This window comes from Salmo salar, chromosome ssa29 (assembly GCF_905237065.1).
Source record: "Salmo salar chromosome ssa29, Ssal_v3.1, whole genome shotgun sequence".
Taxonomy (NCBI): Eukaryota; Metazoa; Chordata; class Actinopteri; order Salmoniformes; family Salmonidae; genus Salmo; species Salmo salar.
The window spans coordinates 42960231-42974372 of record NC_059470.1 but is presented as its reverse complement, the minus strand read 5'-3'; positions in this window follow the sequence as shown (position 1 = coordinate 42974372).

Here is a 14142-nt window from a genome sequence, read left to right as displayed (position 1 = left end):
ATTATAGTTTTAGTTCTAGTTCTGATAGTTCTAGTCCTGATAGTTCTAGTTCTGATAGTTCTAGTTCTGATAGTTCTAGTTCTGATAGTTCTAGTTATTATAGTTTTAGTTCTAGTCCTGATAGTTCTAGTTCTGATAGTTCTAGTTATTATAGTTTTAGTTCTAGTTCTGATAGTTCTAGTTCTGATAGTTCTAGTTCTGATAGTTCTAGTTCTGATAGTTCTAGTTATTATAGTTGTAGTTCTAGTTCTGATAGTTCTAGTTCTGATAGTTCTAGTTCTGATAGTTCTAGTTATTATAGTAGTAGTTCTAGTTCTGATAGTTCTAGTTCTGATAGTTCTAGTTCTGATAGTTCTAGTTATTGTAGTTTTAGTTCTAGTTCTGATATTTATAGTTCTGATAGTTCTAGTTATTATAGTTTTAGTTCTATTTCTGATCGTTCAAGTTCTGATAGTTCTAGTTCTGATAGTTCTAGTTCTTATAGTTCTAGTTCTGACAGTTCTAGTTCTAGTTCTGATAGTTCTAGTTCTGATAGTTCTAGTTCTGATAGTTTTAGTTCTAGTTCTGATCGTTCTAGTTCTGATAGTTCTAGTTGTTGTAGTTTTAGTTCTAGTTCTGATAGTTCTAGTTCTGATAGTTCTAGTTCTGATAGTTCTAGTTCTAATAGTTCTAGTTCTGATCGTTCTAGTTCTGATAGTTCTAGTTCTGATAGATCTAGTTCTGATAGTTCTAGTTATTATAGTTTTAGTTCTAGTTCTGATAGTTGTAGTTCTGATAGTTCTAGTTATTGTAGTTTTAGTTCTAGTTCTGATAGTTCTAGTTATTGTAGTTTTAGTTCTAGTTCTGATAGATCTAGTTCTGATAGTTCTAGTTCTGATAGTTCTAGTTCTGATAGTTCTAGTTCTGACAGTTCTAGTTCTGATAGTTCTAGTTATTATAGTTCTAGTTCTGATAGTTCTAGTTCTGACAGTTCTAGTTCTGATAGTTCTAGTTATTATAGTTCTAGATCTGATAGTTCTAGTTCTGATAGTTCTAGTTATTATAGTTCTAGTTCTAATAGTTCTAGTTCTGATAGTTTTAGTTCTAGTTCTGATAGTTCTAGTTCTGATAGTTCTAGTTCTGATAGTTTTAGTTCTAGTTCTGATAGTTCTAGTTCTGATAGTTCTAGTTCTGATAGTTCTAGTTCTGATAGTTCTAGTTATTATAGTTTTAGTTCTAGTTCTGACAGTTCTAGTTCTGATAGTTCTAGTTCTAATAGTTCTAGTTCTGATAGTTTTAGTTCTAGTTCTGATAGTTCTAGTTCTGATAGTTCTAGTTCTGATAGTTCTAGTTATTATAGTTTTAATTCTAGTTCTGACTGTTCTAGTTCTGATAGTTCTAGTTCTAATAGTTCTAGTTATTATAGTTTTAGTTCTAGTTCTGATAGTTCTAGTTCTGATAGTTCTAGTTATTATAGTTTTAGTTCTAGTTCTGATAGTTCTAGTTATTATAGTTTTTAGTTCTAGTTCTGATAGTTCTAGTTCTGATAGTTCTAGTTCTGATAGTTCTAATTCTGATAGTTCTAGTTATTATAGATTTAGTTCTAGTTGTGATAGTTCTCGTTCTGATAGTTCTAGTTCTGATAGTTCTAGTTATTATAGTTTTAGTTCTAGTTCTGATAGTTCTAGTTCTGACAGTTCTAGTTCTGATAGTTCTAGTTATTATAGTTTTAGTTCTATTTCTGATAGTTCTAGTTCTGATAGTTCTAGTTCTGATAGTTCTAGTTCTGATAGTTCTAGTTCTGATAGTTCTAGTTATTATAGATTTAGTTCTAGTTGTGATAGTTCTCGTTCTGATAGTTCTAGTTCTGATAGTTCTAGTTATTATAGTTTTAGTTCTAGTTCTGATAGTTCTAGTTCTGACAGTTCTAGTTCTGATAGTTCTAGTTATTATAGTTTTAGTTCTATTTCTGATAGTTCTAGTTCTGATAGTTCTAGTTCTGATAGTTCTAGTCATTATAGTTTTAGTTCTAGTTCTGATAGTTCTAGTTCTGATAGTTGTAGTCCTGATAGTTCTAGTTCTGATAGTTCTAGTTATTATAGTTTTAGTTCTAGTTCTGATAGTTCTAGTTCTGATAGTTCTAGTCCTGATAGTTCTAGTTCTGATAGTTCTAGTTATTATAGTTTTAGTTATTATAGTTTTAGTTCTAGTTCTGATAGTTCTAGTTCTGATAGTTCTAGTTCTGATAGTTCTAGTTCTGATAGTTCTAGTCCTGATAGTTCTAGTTCTGATAGTTTTAGTTCTAGTTCTGATAGTTCTAGTTCTGATAGTTCTAGTTATTATAGTTCTAGTTCTAGTTCTGATAGTTCTAGTTCTGATAGTTCTAGTTATTATAGTTGTAGTTCTAGTTCTGATAGTTCTAGTTCTGATAGTTCTAGTTCTGATAGTTCTAGTTCTGATAGTTCTAGTTATTATAGTAGTAGTTCTAGTTCTGATAGTTCTAGTTCTGATAGTTCTAGTTCTGATAGTTCTAGTTCTGATAGTTCTAGTTCTGATAGTTCTAGTTCTGATAGTTCTAGTTATTATAGTAGTAGTTCTAGTTCTGATAGTTCTAGTTCTGATAGTTCTAGTTCTGATAGTTCTAGTTCTGATAGTTCTAGTTATTGTAGTTTTAGTTCTAGTTCTGATATTTATAGTTCTGATAGTTCTAGTTAATATAGTTTTAGTTCTATTTCTGATCGTTCAAGTTCTGATAGTTCTAGTTCTGATAGTTCTAGTTCTGATAGTTCTAGTTCTGATAGTTCTAGTTATTATAGTAGTAGATCTAGTTCTGATAGTTCTAGTTCTGATAGTTCTAGTTCTGATAGTTCTAGTTCTGACAGTTCTAGTTCTAGTTCTGATAGTTCTAGTTCTGATAGTTCTAGTTCTGATAGTTTTAGTTCTAGTTCTGATAGTTCTAGTTCTGATAGTTCTAGTTCTGATAGTTCTAGTTCTAATAGTTCTAGTTCTGATCGTTCTAGTTCTGATAGTTCTAGTTCTGATAGTTCTAGTTCTGATAGTTCTAGTTATTATAGTTTTAGTTCTAGTTCTGATAGTTGTAGTTCTGATAGTTCTAGTTATTGTAGTTTTAGTTCTAGTTCTGATAGATCTAGTTCTGATAGTTCTAGTTCTGATAGTTCTAGTTCTGATAGTTCTAGTTCTGATAGTTCTAGTTCTGACAGTTCTAGTTCTGATAGTTCTAGTTATTATAGTTCTAGTTCTGATAGTTCTAGTTCTGACAGTTCTAGTTCTGATAGTTCTAGTTATTATAGTTCTAGATCTGATAGTTCTAGTTCTGATAGTTCTAGTTATTATAGTTCTAGTTCTAATAGTTCTAGTTCTGATAGTTTTAGTTCTAGTTCTGATAGTTCTAGTTCTGATAGTTCTAGTTCTGATAGTTTTAGTTCTAGTTCTGATAGTTCTAGTTCTGATAGTTCTAGTTCTGATAGTTCTAGTTCTGATAGTTCTAGTTATTATAGTTTTAGTTCTAGTTCTGACAGTTCTAGTTCTGATAGTTCTAGTTCTAATAGTTCTAGTTCTGATAGTTTTAGTTCTAGTTCTGATAGTTCTAGTTCTGATAGTTCTAGTTCTGATAGTTCTAGTTATTATAGTTTTAATTCTAGTTCTGACAGTTCTAGTTCTGATAGTTCTAGTTCTAATAGTTCTAGTTATTATAGTTGTAGTTCTAGTTCTGATAGTTCTAGTTCTGATAGTTCTAGTTCTAATAGTTCTAGTTCTGATAGTTTTAGTTCTAGTTCTGATAGTTCTAGTTCTGATAGTTCTAGTTCTGATAGTTCTAGTTATTATAGTTTTAATTCTAGTTCTGACAGTTCTAGTTCTGATAGTTCTAGTTCTAATAGTTCTAGTTATTATAGTTTTAGTTCTAGTTCTGATAGTTCTAGTTCTGATAGTTCTAGTTATTATAGTTTTAGTTCTAGTTCTGATAGTTCTAGTTATTATAGTTTTAGTTCTAGTTCTGATAGTTCTAGTTCTGATAGTTCTAGTTCTGATAGTTCTAGTTCTGATAGTTCTAGTTATTATAGATTTAGTTCTAGTTGTGATAGTTCTCGTTCTGATAGTTCTAGTTCTGATAGTTCTAGTTATTATAGTTTTAGTTCTAGTTCTGATAGTTCTAGTTCTGACAGTTCTAGTTCTGATAGTTCTAGTTATTATAGTTTTAGTTCTATTTCTGATAGTTCTAGTTCTGATAGTTCTAGTTCTGATAGTTCTAGTCATTATAGTTTTAGTTCTAGTTCTGATAGTTCTAGTTCTGATAGTTGTAGTCCTGATAGTTCTAGTTCTGATAGTTCTAGTTATTATAGTTTTAGTTATTATAGTTTTAGTTCTAGTTCTGATAGTTCTAGTCCTGATAGTTCTAGTTCTGATAGTTTTAGTTCTAGTTCTGATAGTTCTAGTTCTGATAGTTCTAGTTATTATAGTTCTAGTTCTAGTTCTGATAGTTCTAGTTCTGATAGTTCTAGTTATTATAGTTGTAGTTCTAGTTCTGATAGTTCTAGTTCTGATAGTTCTAGTTCTGATAGTTCTAGTTCTGATAGTTCTAGTTCTGATAGTTCTAGTTCTGATAGTTCTAGTTATTGTAGTTTTAGTTCTAGTTCTGATAGTTCTAGTTCTGATAGTTCTAGTTATTATAGTTTTAGTTCTATTTCTGATCGTTCAAGTTCTGATAGTTCTAGTTCTGATAGTTCTAGTTCTGATAGTTCTAGTTATTATAGTTTTAGTTCTAGTTCTGATAGTTCTAGTTCTGATCGTTCTAGTTCTGATAGTTCTAGTTCTGACAGTTGTAGTTCTAGTTCTGATAGTTCTAGTTCTGATAGTTCTAGTTCTGATAGTTTTAGTTCTAGTTCTGATAGTTCTAGTTCTGATCGTTCTAGTTCTGATAGTTCTAGTTGTTGTAGTTTTAGTTCTAGTTCTGATAGTTCTAGTTCTGATAGTTCTAGTTATTGTAGTTTTAGTTCTAGTTCTGATAGTTCTAGTTCTGATAGTTCTAGTTCTGATAGTTCTAGTTCTAATAGTTCTAGTTCTGATAGTTCTAGTTCTGATAGTTCTAGTTCTGATAGTTCTAGTTATTATAGTTTTAGTTCTAGTTCTGATAGTTGTAGTTCTGATAGTTCTAGTTCTGATAGTTCTAGTTATTGTAGTTTTAGTTCTAGTTGTGATAGTTCTAGTTCTGATAGTTCTAGTTCTGATAGTTCTAGTTCTGATAGTTCTAGTTATTATAGGTCTAGTTCTGATAGTTCTAGTTCTGATAGTTCTAGTTCTGATAGTTCTAGTTATTATAGTTCTAGTTCTGATAGTTCTAGTTCTGATAGTTCTAGTTCTGACAGTTCTAGTTCTGATAGTTCTAGTTATTATAGTTCTAGTTCTGATAATTCTAGTTCTGATAGTTCTAGTTCTGATAGTTCTAGTTATTATAGTTCTAGTTCTGATAGTTCTAGTTCTGATAGTTCTAGTTCTGATAGTTCTAGTTCTGACAGTTCTAGTTCTGATAGTTCTAGTTATTGTAGTTTTAGTTCTAGTTCTGATAGTTCTAGTTCTGATAGTTCTAGTTCTGATAGTTCTAGTTCTGATAGTTCTAGTTATTATAGTTTTAGTTCTAGTCCTGATAGTTCTAGTTCTGATAGTTCTAGTTATTATAGTTTTAGTTCTAGTTCTGATAGTTCTAGTTCTGATAGTTCTAGTTATTATAGTTGTAGTTCTAGTTCTGATAGTTCTAGTTCTGATAGTTCTAGTTATTATAGTTGTAGTTCTAGTTCTGATAGTTCTAGTTCTGATAGTTCTAGTTCTGATAGTTCTAGTTCTGATAGTTCTAGTTCTGATAGTTCTAGTTATTATAGTAGTAGTTCTAGTTCTGATAGTTCTAGTTCTGATAGTTCTAGTTCTGATAGTTCTAGTTATTATAGTTGTAGTTCTAGTTCTGATAGTTCTAGTTCTGATAGTTCTAGTTCTGATAGTTCTAGTTCTGATAGTTCTAGTTATTATAGTAGTAGTTCTAGTTCTGATAGTTCTAGTTCTGATAGTTCTAGTTCTGATAGTTCTAGTTCTGATAGTTCTAGTTATTGTAGTTTTAGTTCTAGTTCTGATATTTATAGTTCTGATAGTTCTAGTTAATATAGTTTTAGTTCTAGTTCTGATAGTTCTAGTTCTGATAGTTCTAGTTAATATAGTTTTAGTTCTAGTTCTGATAGTTCTAGTTCTGATAGTTCTAGTTCTGATAGTTCTAGTTATTATAGTTGTAGTTCTAGTTCTGATAGTTCTAGTTCTGATAGTTCTAGTTATTGTAGTAGTAGTTCTAGTTCTGATAGTTCTAGTTCTGATAGTTCTAGTTATTATAGTTTTAGTTCTATTTCTGATCGTTCAAGTTCTGATAGTTCTAGTTAATATAGTTTTAGTTCTAGTTCTGATAGTTCTAGTTCTGATAGTTCTAGTTCTGATAGTTCTAGTTAATATAGTTTTAGTTCTAGTTCTGATAGTTCTAGTTCTGATATTTATAGTTCTGATAGTTCTAGTTAATATAGTTTTAGTTCTAGTTCTGATAGTTCTAGTTCTGATAGTTCTAGTTAATATAGTTTTAGTTCTAGTTCTGATAGTTCTAGTTCTGATAGTTCTAGTTCTGATAGTTTTAGTTATTATAGTTTTAGTTCTAGTTCTGATAGTTCTAGTCCTGATAGTTCTAGTTCTGATAGTTCTAGTTCTGATAGTTCTAGTCCTGATAGTTCTAGTTCTGATAGTTCTAGTTATTATAGTTTTAGTTCTAGTCCTGATAGTTCTAGTTCTGATAGTTCTAGTTAATATAGTTTTAGTTCTAGTTCTGATAGTTCTAGTTCTGATAGTTCTAGTTATTATAGTTGTAGTTCTAGTTCTGATAGTTCTAGTTCTGATAGTTCTAGTTATTATAGTTTTAGTTCTATTTCTGATCGTTCAAGTTCTGATAGTTCTAGTTCTGATAGTTCTAGTTCTGATAGTTCTAGTTATTATAGTTTTAGTTCTAGTTCTGATAGTTCTAGTTCTGATCGTTCTAGTTATTGTAGTTTTAGTTCTAGTTCTGATAGTTCTAGTTCTGATAGTTCTAGTTATTGTAGTTTTAGTTCTAGTTCTGATAGTTCTAGTTCTGATAGTTCTAGTTCTAATAGTTCTAGTTCTGATAGTTCTAGTTCTGATAGTTCTAGTTCTGATAGTTCTAGTTATTATAGTTTTAGTTCTAGTTCTGATAGTTGTAGTTCTGATAGTTCTAGTTCTGATAGTTCTAGTTATTGTAGTTTTAGTTCTAGTTCTGATAGTTCTAGTTATTGTAGTTTTAGTTCTAGTTGTGATAGTTCTAGTTCTGATAGTTCTAGTTCTGATAGTTCTAGTTCTGATAGTTCTAGTTATTATAGGTCTAGTTCTGATAGTTCTAGTTCTGATAGTTCTAGTTCTGATAGTTCTAGTTATTATAGTTCTAGTTCTGATAGTTCTAGTTCTGATAGTTCTAGTTCTGACAGTTCTAGTTCTGATAGTTCTAGTTATTATAGTTCTAGTTCTGATAATTCTAGTTCTGATAGTTCTAGTTCTGATAGTTCTAGTTATTATAGTTCTAGTTCTGATAGTTCTAGTTCTGATAGTTCTAGTTCTGATAGTTCTAGTTCTGACAGTTCTAGTCCTGATAGTTCTAGTTCTGATAGTTCTAGTTATTATAGTTTTAGTTCTAGTTCTGATAGTTCTAGTCCTGATAGTTCTAGTTCTGATAGTTCTAGTTCTGATAGTTCTAGTTCTGATAGTTCTAGTTATTATAGTTTTAGTTCTAGTCCTGATAGTTCTAGTTCTGATAGTTCTAGTTATTATAGTTTTAGTTCTAGTTCTGATAGTTCTAGTTCTGATAGTTCTAGTTATTATAGTTGTAGTTCTAGTTCTGATAGTTCTAGTTCTGATAGTTCTAGTTCTGATAGTTCTAGTTATTATAGTAGTAGTTCTAGTTCTGATAGTTCTAGTTCTGATAGTTCTAGTTCTGATAGTTCTAGTTATTGTAGTTTTAGTTCTAGTTCTGATATTTATAGTTCTGATAGTTCTAGTTCTGATAGTTCTAGTTATTATAGTTTTAGTTCTAGTTCTGATAGTTCTAGTTCTGATAGTTCTAGTTATTATAGTTTTAGTTCTAGTTCTGATAGTTCTAGTTCTGATAGTTCTAGTTATTATAGTTTTAGTTCTAGTTCTGATAGTTCTAGTTCTGATAGTTCTAGTTCTGATAGTTCTAGTTCTGATAGTTCTAGTTATTGTAGTTTTAGTTCTAGTTCTGATAGTTCTAGTTCTGATAGTTCTAGTTCTGATAGTTCTAGTTCTGATAGTTCTAGTTATTATAGTAGTAGTTCTAGTTCTGATAGTTCTAGTTCTGACAGTTCTAGTTCTGATAGTTCTAGTTCTGATAGTTCTAGTTATTGTAGTTTTAGTTCTAGTTCTGATAGTTCTAGTTCTGATAGTTCTAGTTCTGATAGTTCTAGTTCTGATAGTTCTAGTTATTATAGTAGTAGTTCTAGTTCTGATAGTTCTAGTTCTGACAGTTCTAGTTATTGTAGTTTTAGTTCTAGTTGTGATATTTCTAGTTATTATAGTTGTAGTTCTAGTTCTGATAGTTCTAGTTCTGATAGTTCTAGTTCTGATAGTTCTAGTTCTGACAGTTCTAGTCCTGATAGTTCTAGTTCTGATAGTTCTAGTTATTATAGTTTTAGTTCTAGTTCTGATAGTTCTAGTTCTGATAGTTCTAGTTCTGATAGTTCTAGTTCTGACAGTTCTAGTCCTGATAGTTCTAGTTCTGATAGTTCTAGTTATTATAGTTTTAGTTCTAGTTCTGATAGTTCTAGTCCTGATAGTTCTAGTTCTGATAGTTCTAGTTCTGATAGTTCTAGTTCTGATAGTTCTAGTTCTGATAGTTCTAGTTATTATAGTTTTAGTTCTAGTCCTGATAGTTCTAGTTCTGATAGTTCTAGTTAATATAGTTTTAGTTCTAGTTCTGATAGTTCTAGTTCTGATAGTTCTAGTTATTATAGTTGTAGTTCTAGTTCTGATAGTTCTAGTTCTGATAGTTCTAGTTATTATAGTTGTAGTTCTAGTTCTGATAGTTCTAGTTCTGATAGTTCTAGTTATTATAGTTTTAGTTCTAGTCCTGATAGTTCTAGTTCTGATAGTTCTAGTTAATATAGTTTTAGTTCTAGTTCTGATAGTTCTAGTTCTGATAGTTCTAGTTATTATAGTTGTAGTTCTAGTTCTGATAGTTCTAGTTCTGATAGTTCTAGTTCTGATAGTTCTAGTTCTGATAGTTCTAGTTCTGATAGTTCTAGTTATTATAGTTTTAGTTCTAGTCCTGATAGTTCTAGTTCTGATAGTTCTAGTTAATATAGTTTTAGTTCTAGTTCTGATAGTTCTAGTTCTGATAGTTCTAGTTATTATAGTTGTAGTTCTAGTTCTGATAGTTCTAGTTCTGATAGTTCTAGTTATTATAGTTGTAGTTCTAGTTCTGATAGTTCTAGTTCTGATAGTTCTAGTTCTGATAGTTCTAGTTATTATAGTAGTAGTTCTAGTTCTGATAGTTCTAGTTCTGATAGTTCTAGTTCTGATAGTTCTAGTTCTGATAGTTCTAGTTATTGTAGTTTTAGTTCTAGTTCTGATATTTATAGTTCTGATAGTTCTAGTTATTATAGTTTTAGTTCTATTTCTGATCGTTCAAGTTCTGATAGTTCTAGTTCTGATAGTTCTAGTTCTGATAGTTCTAGTTATTATAGTTGTAGTTCTAGTTCTGATAGTTCTAGTTCTGATAGTTATAGTTGTGATATTTCTAGTTATTATAGTTGTAGTTCTAGTTCTGATAGTTCTAGTTCTGATAGTTCTAGTTCTGATAGTTCTAGTTATTATAGTTTTAGTTCTAGTTCTGATCGTTCTAGTTCTGATAGTTCTAGTCGTTGTAGTTTTAGTTCTAGTTCTGATAGTTCTAGTTCTGATAGTTCTAGTTCTGATAGTTCTAGTTATTGTAGTTTTAGTTCTAGTTCTGATAGTTCTAGTTCTGATAGTTCTAGTTCTAATAGTTCTAGTTCTGATAGTTCTAGTTCTGATAGTTCTAGTTCTGATAGTTCTAGTTATTGTAGTTTTAGTTCTAGTTCTGATAGTTCTAGTTATTGTAGTTTTAGTTCTAGTTCTAATAGTTCTAGTTCTGATAGATCTAGTTCTGATAGTTCTAGTTCTGTTAGTTCTAGTTCTGATAGTTCTAGTTCTGATAGTTCTAGTTATTGTAGTTTTAGTTCTAGTTCTGATCGTTCTAGTTCTGATAGTTCTAGTCGTTGTAGTTTTAGTTCTAGTTCTGATAGTTCTAGTTCTGATAGTTCTAGTTCTGATAGTTCTAGTTCTGATAGTTCTAGTTCTGATAGTTCTAGTTCTGATAGTTCTAGTTATTGTAGTTTTAGTTCTAGTTCTGATAGTTCTAGTTCTGATAGTTCTAGTTCTGATAGTTCTAGTTCTGATAGTTCTAGTTATTATAGTTTTAGTTCTAGTTCTGATATTTCTAGTTCTGATAGTTCTAGTTATTATAGTTTTAGTTCTAGTTCTGATAGTTCTAGTTCTGATAGTTCTAGTTCTGATAGTTCTAGTTCTGATAGTTGTAGTTCTAATAGTTCTAGTTATTATAGTTCTAGTTCTGATAGTTGTAGTTCTAATAGTTCTAGTTATTATAGTTCTAGTTCTGATAGTTCTAGTTCTAATAGCCCGAGTTCTGATAATTATAGTTGTGAAAGTTCTACTTCTGGTTGTTCTGGTAGTTATACTTATTATATGTCTAGTTTATTATCTAGTTCTGCTTTTTCTAGTTTTGATAATTCTAGATCTGATATTTCTAGTTCTGATTGTTCTAATTCCGATAGTTCTAGTTCTGATATTTCTAGTTCTGCTAGTTCTAGTTCCGATCGTTCTAGTTCTGCTAGTTCTAGTTCTAATTCTGTTAGAACTGGTTCTGCTAGTTCTAGTTCTAATTCTGTTAGAACTGGTTCTGCTCGTTCTAGTTCTGTCAGTTATAATTCTGCTAGTTCTCTTTCTGATAACACCATGCTCTATATACTGAGAGCCAGTACAGCAGCCAGGGTCATCTATCTGTTCTGTCTGGCCAATCTGCGTTGACATATTTTGGGTGCAATATCGGTGTATTGTTGTGAAAGTCTTTTTAAACATCTGTTCTGGAGCCTCCGTGATCCAACAGCAATAACACTGTTTGACACATTATGTTGTTGTATGGAGGGGCACCAAAGAGCACGGAGTCTGTGTAAAATGTGCCTAAATGTATTGACTCTATGGTGTTTACAGCAGTATTATAGTAGTTTTACAGCACTAATACTGAGTAGTATTACATCAGTATTACATCACTACTACTGAGTAGCATTAAATCCGTATTACATCAATAGTACTGAGTAGTATTAAATCAGTATTACATCACTAGTACTGAGAAGTATTATATCAGTATTACATCACTAGTACTGAGTAGTATTACATCACAAGTACTGAGTAGTATTACGTCAGTATTGCATCACTAGTACTGAGTAGTATTACATCACTAGTGCTGAGTAGTATTACATGAGTATTACATCACTAGTGCTGAGTAGTATTACATCACTAGTGCTGAGTAGTATTACATGAGTATTACATCACTAGTGCTGAGTAGTATTACATCAGTATCGCATCAGTTCCATGTGGCTCAGTTGGTAGAGCATGGTGTTTGCAACGCCAGGGTTGTGTGTTCGATTCCCACAGGGGGATCAGTATGGAGAAAAAATGTATGAAATGTATGCATTCACTACTGTAAGTTGCTCTGGATGAGAGCGTCTGCACCCTGGCCATAGAGAGGGTTTTTTTGTTCTCTATTTTGGTTAGGCCAGGGTGTTACATGGGTGGGCGTTCTGTGTTTATTTTTCTATGTTGGTTTGTTTCTTTGGTTGGCCGTGTGTGGCTCCCAATCAGGAACAGCTGTAGTTCGTTGTTGCTGATTGGGAGTCATACATAGGCAGCCTGTTTTTCCTTTGGGGTTTGTGGGTGATTGTTTTCTGTTTAGAGTGTTTCCTGACAGGACTGTTTTGCTGTCGTCTTTTGTTTATTTTTAGTAGTGTTCACTTTTTCAATTAAATTTCAAGATGAACACACGTCCTCCTCTGCACCTTGGCTTCATTACTACGACAGCCGTTACAGAATCACCCACCAAGAAACGGACCAGGCAGCGGAGGATGGAGAAGCACCAGGAGAGGAGCTATCGGGAGTCGTGGACATGGGAGGAATTACTGGACGGTAAAGGACCATGGGCTCAAGCTGGGGAGTATCGCCGCCCGCAGTGGGAGATCGAGGCGGCGATAGCTGAGAGGCGCTGGTATGAGGCAAGGGAGCGCAACAGGCATGAGAGGCAGCCCCCAAAACTTTTTTTTTGGGGGGGCACACGGGGAGTTGGAGACCTGAACCAACTCCCCGTGCTTACAGGAGGCAGCGCAGTTCTGGTCAGGCACCGTGTTATGCGGTAAAGCGCACGGTGTCCCCAGTACGCGTTGATAGCTCGGAGCGCTACATGCCAGCCCCCCGCAAGTGCCATGCGAGAGTGGGCATCGAGCCAGGTCGGAGTGTTCCAGCTCGGCGCATACTACGACAGCCGTTACACACTAATACTGAGCAGCAAGCATTACATCAATATTACAGCACTAGTACTGAGTAGTATTACATGAGTATTACATCACTAGTGCTGAGTAGTATTACATCACTAGTGCTGAGTAGTATTACATCAGTATTACATCACTAGTGCTGAGTAGTATTACATCAAAAGTACTGAGTGGTATTACATCACTAGTACTGAGTAGTATTACATCATTAATACTAAGCAGTATTACATCACTAGTACTGAGAAGCATTAGATCAGTATTACTGAGTAGTATTACATCAGTATTACATCTTTTTTTTACATTTTAGTCATTTAGCAGACGCTCTTATCCAGAGCGACTTACAGTAGTGATTGCATACATTTCATTTATTTTTCATTTATTCTTTTTTTATACTGGCCCCCGTGGGAATGGAACCCACAACCCTGGCGTTGCACACACCATGCTGGCGTTGCAAACACCATGCTCTACCAACTGAGCCACAGGGAAGACCTATCACTAGACCTATCACTAATACTGAGTAGTATTACATCAGTATTACAGCACTAATACTGAGTAGTATTACATCAGTATTAAATCAAAAGTACTGAGTGGTATTACATCAGTATTACATCACTAGTACTGAGTAGTATTACATCAATATTACATCACTAATACTGAGCAGTATTACATCACTAGCATTGAGAAGTATTACATCAGTATTACATCACTAGTGCTGAGTAGTATTACATCAGTATTATATCACTAGTACTGAGTGGTATTACATCAGTATTATATCACTAGTACTGAGTGGTATTACATCAGTATTAAATCAAATGTACTGAGTGGTATTACATCAGTATTACATCACTAGTACTGAGTAGTATTACATCAGTATTACTTCACTAGTACCGAGTAGTATTACCTCAGTTTTACATCACTAGTACTGAGTGGTATTACATCAGTATTAAATCAAAAGTACTGAGTGGTATTACATCAGTATTACATCACTAGTACTGAGTAGAATTACATCAGTATTACATCACTAGTACTGAATAGTATTACATCAGTATTACATCACTAGTACTGAGTAGTATTACATCAGTATTATATCACTAGTACTGAGTGGTATTACATCAGTATTAAATCAAAAGTACTGAGTGGTATTACATCAGTATTACATCACTAGTACTGAGTAGTATTACATCAGTATTACTTCACTAGTACCGAGTAGTATTACCTCAGTTTTACATCACTAGTACTGAGTGGTATTACATCAGTATTACATCACTAGTACTGAGTGGTATTACATCAGTATTACATCACTAGTACCGGGTAGTATTACCTCAGTTTTACTTCACTAGTACTGAGCAGTATTACATCACTAGTACTGAGTAGTATTACATCAGTATTACTTCACTAGTACTGAGCAGTATTACATCACTAGTACTGAGTAGTATTACATCAGTATTACTTCACTAGT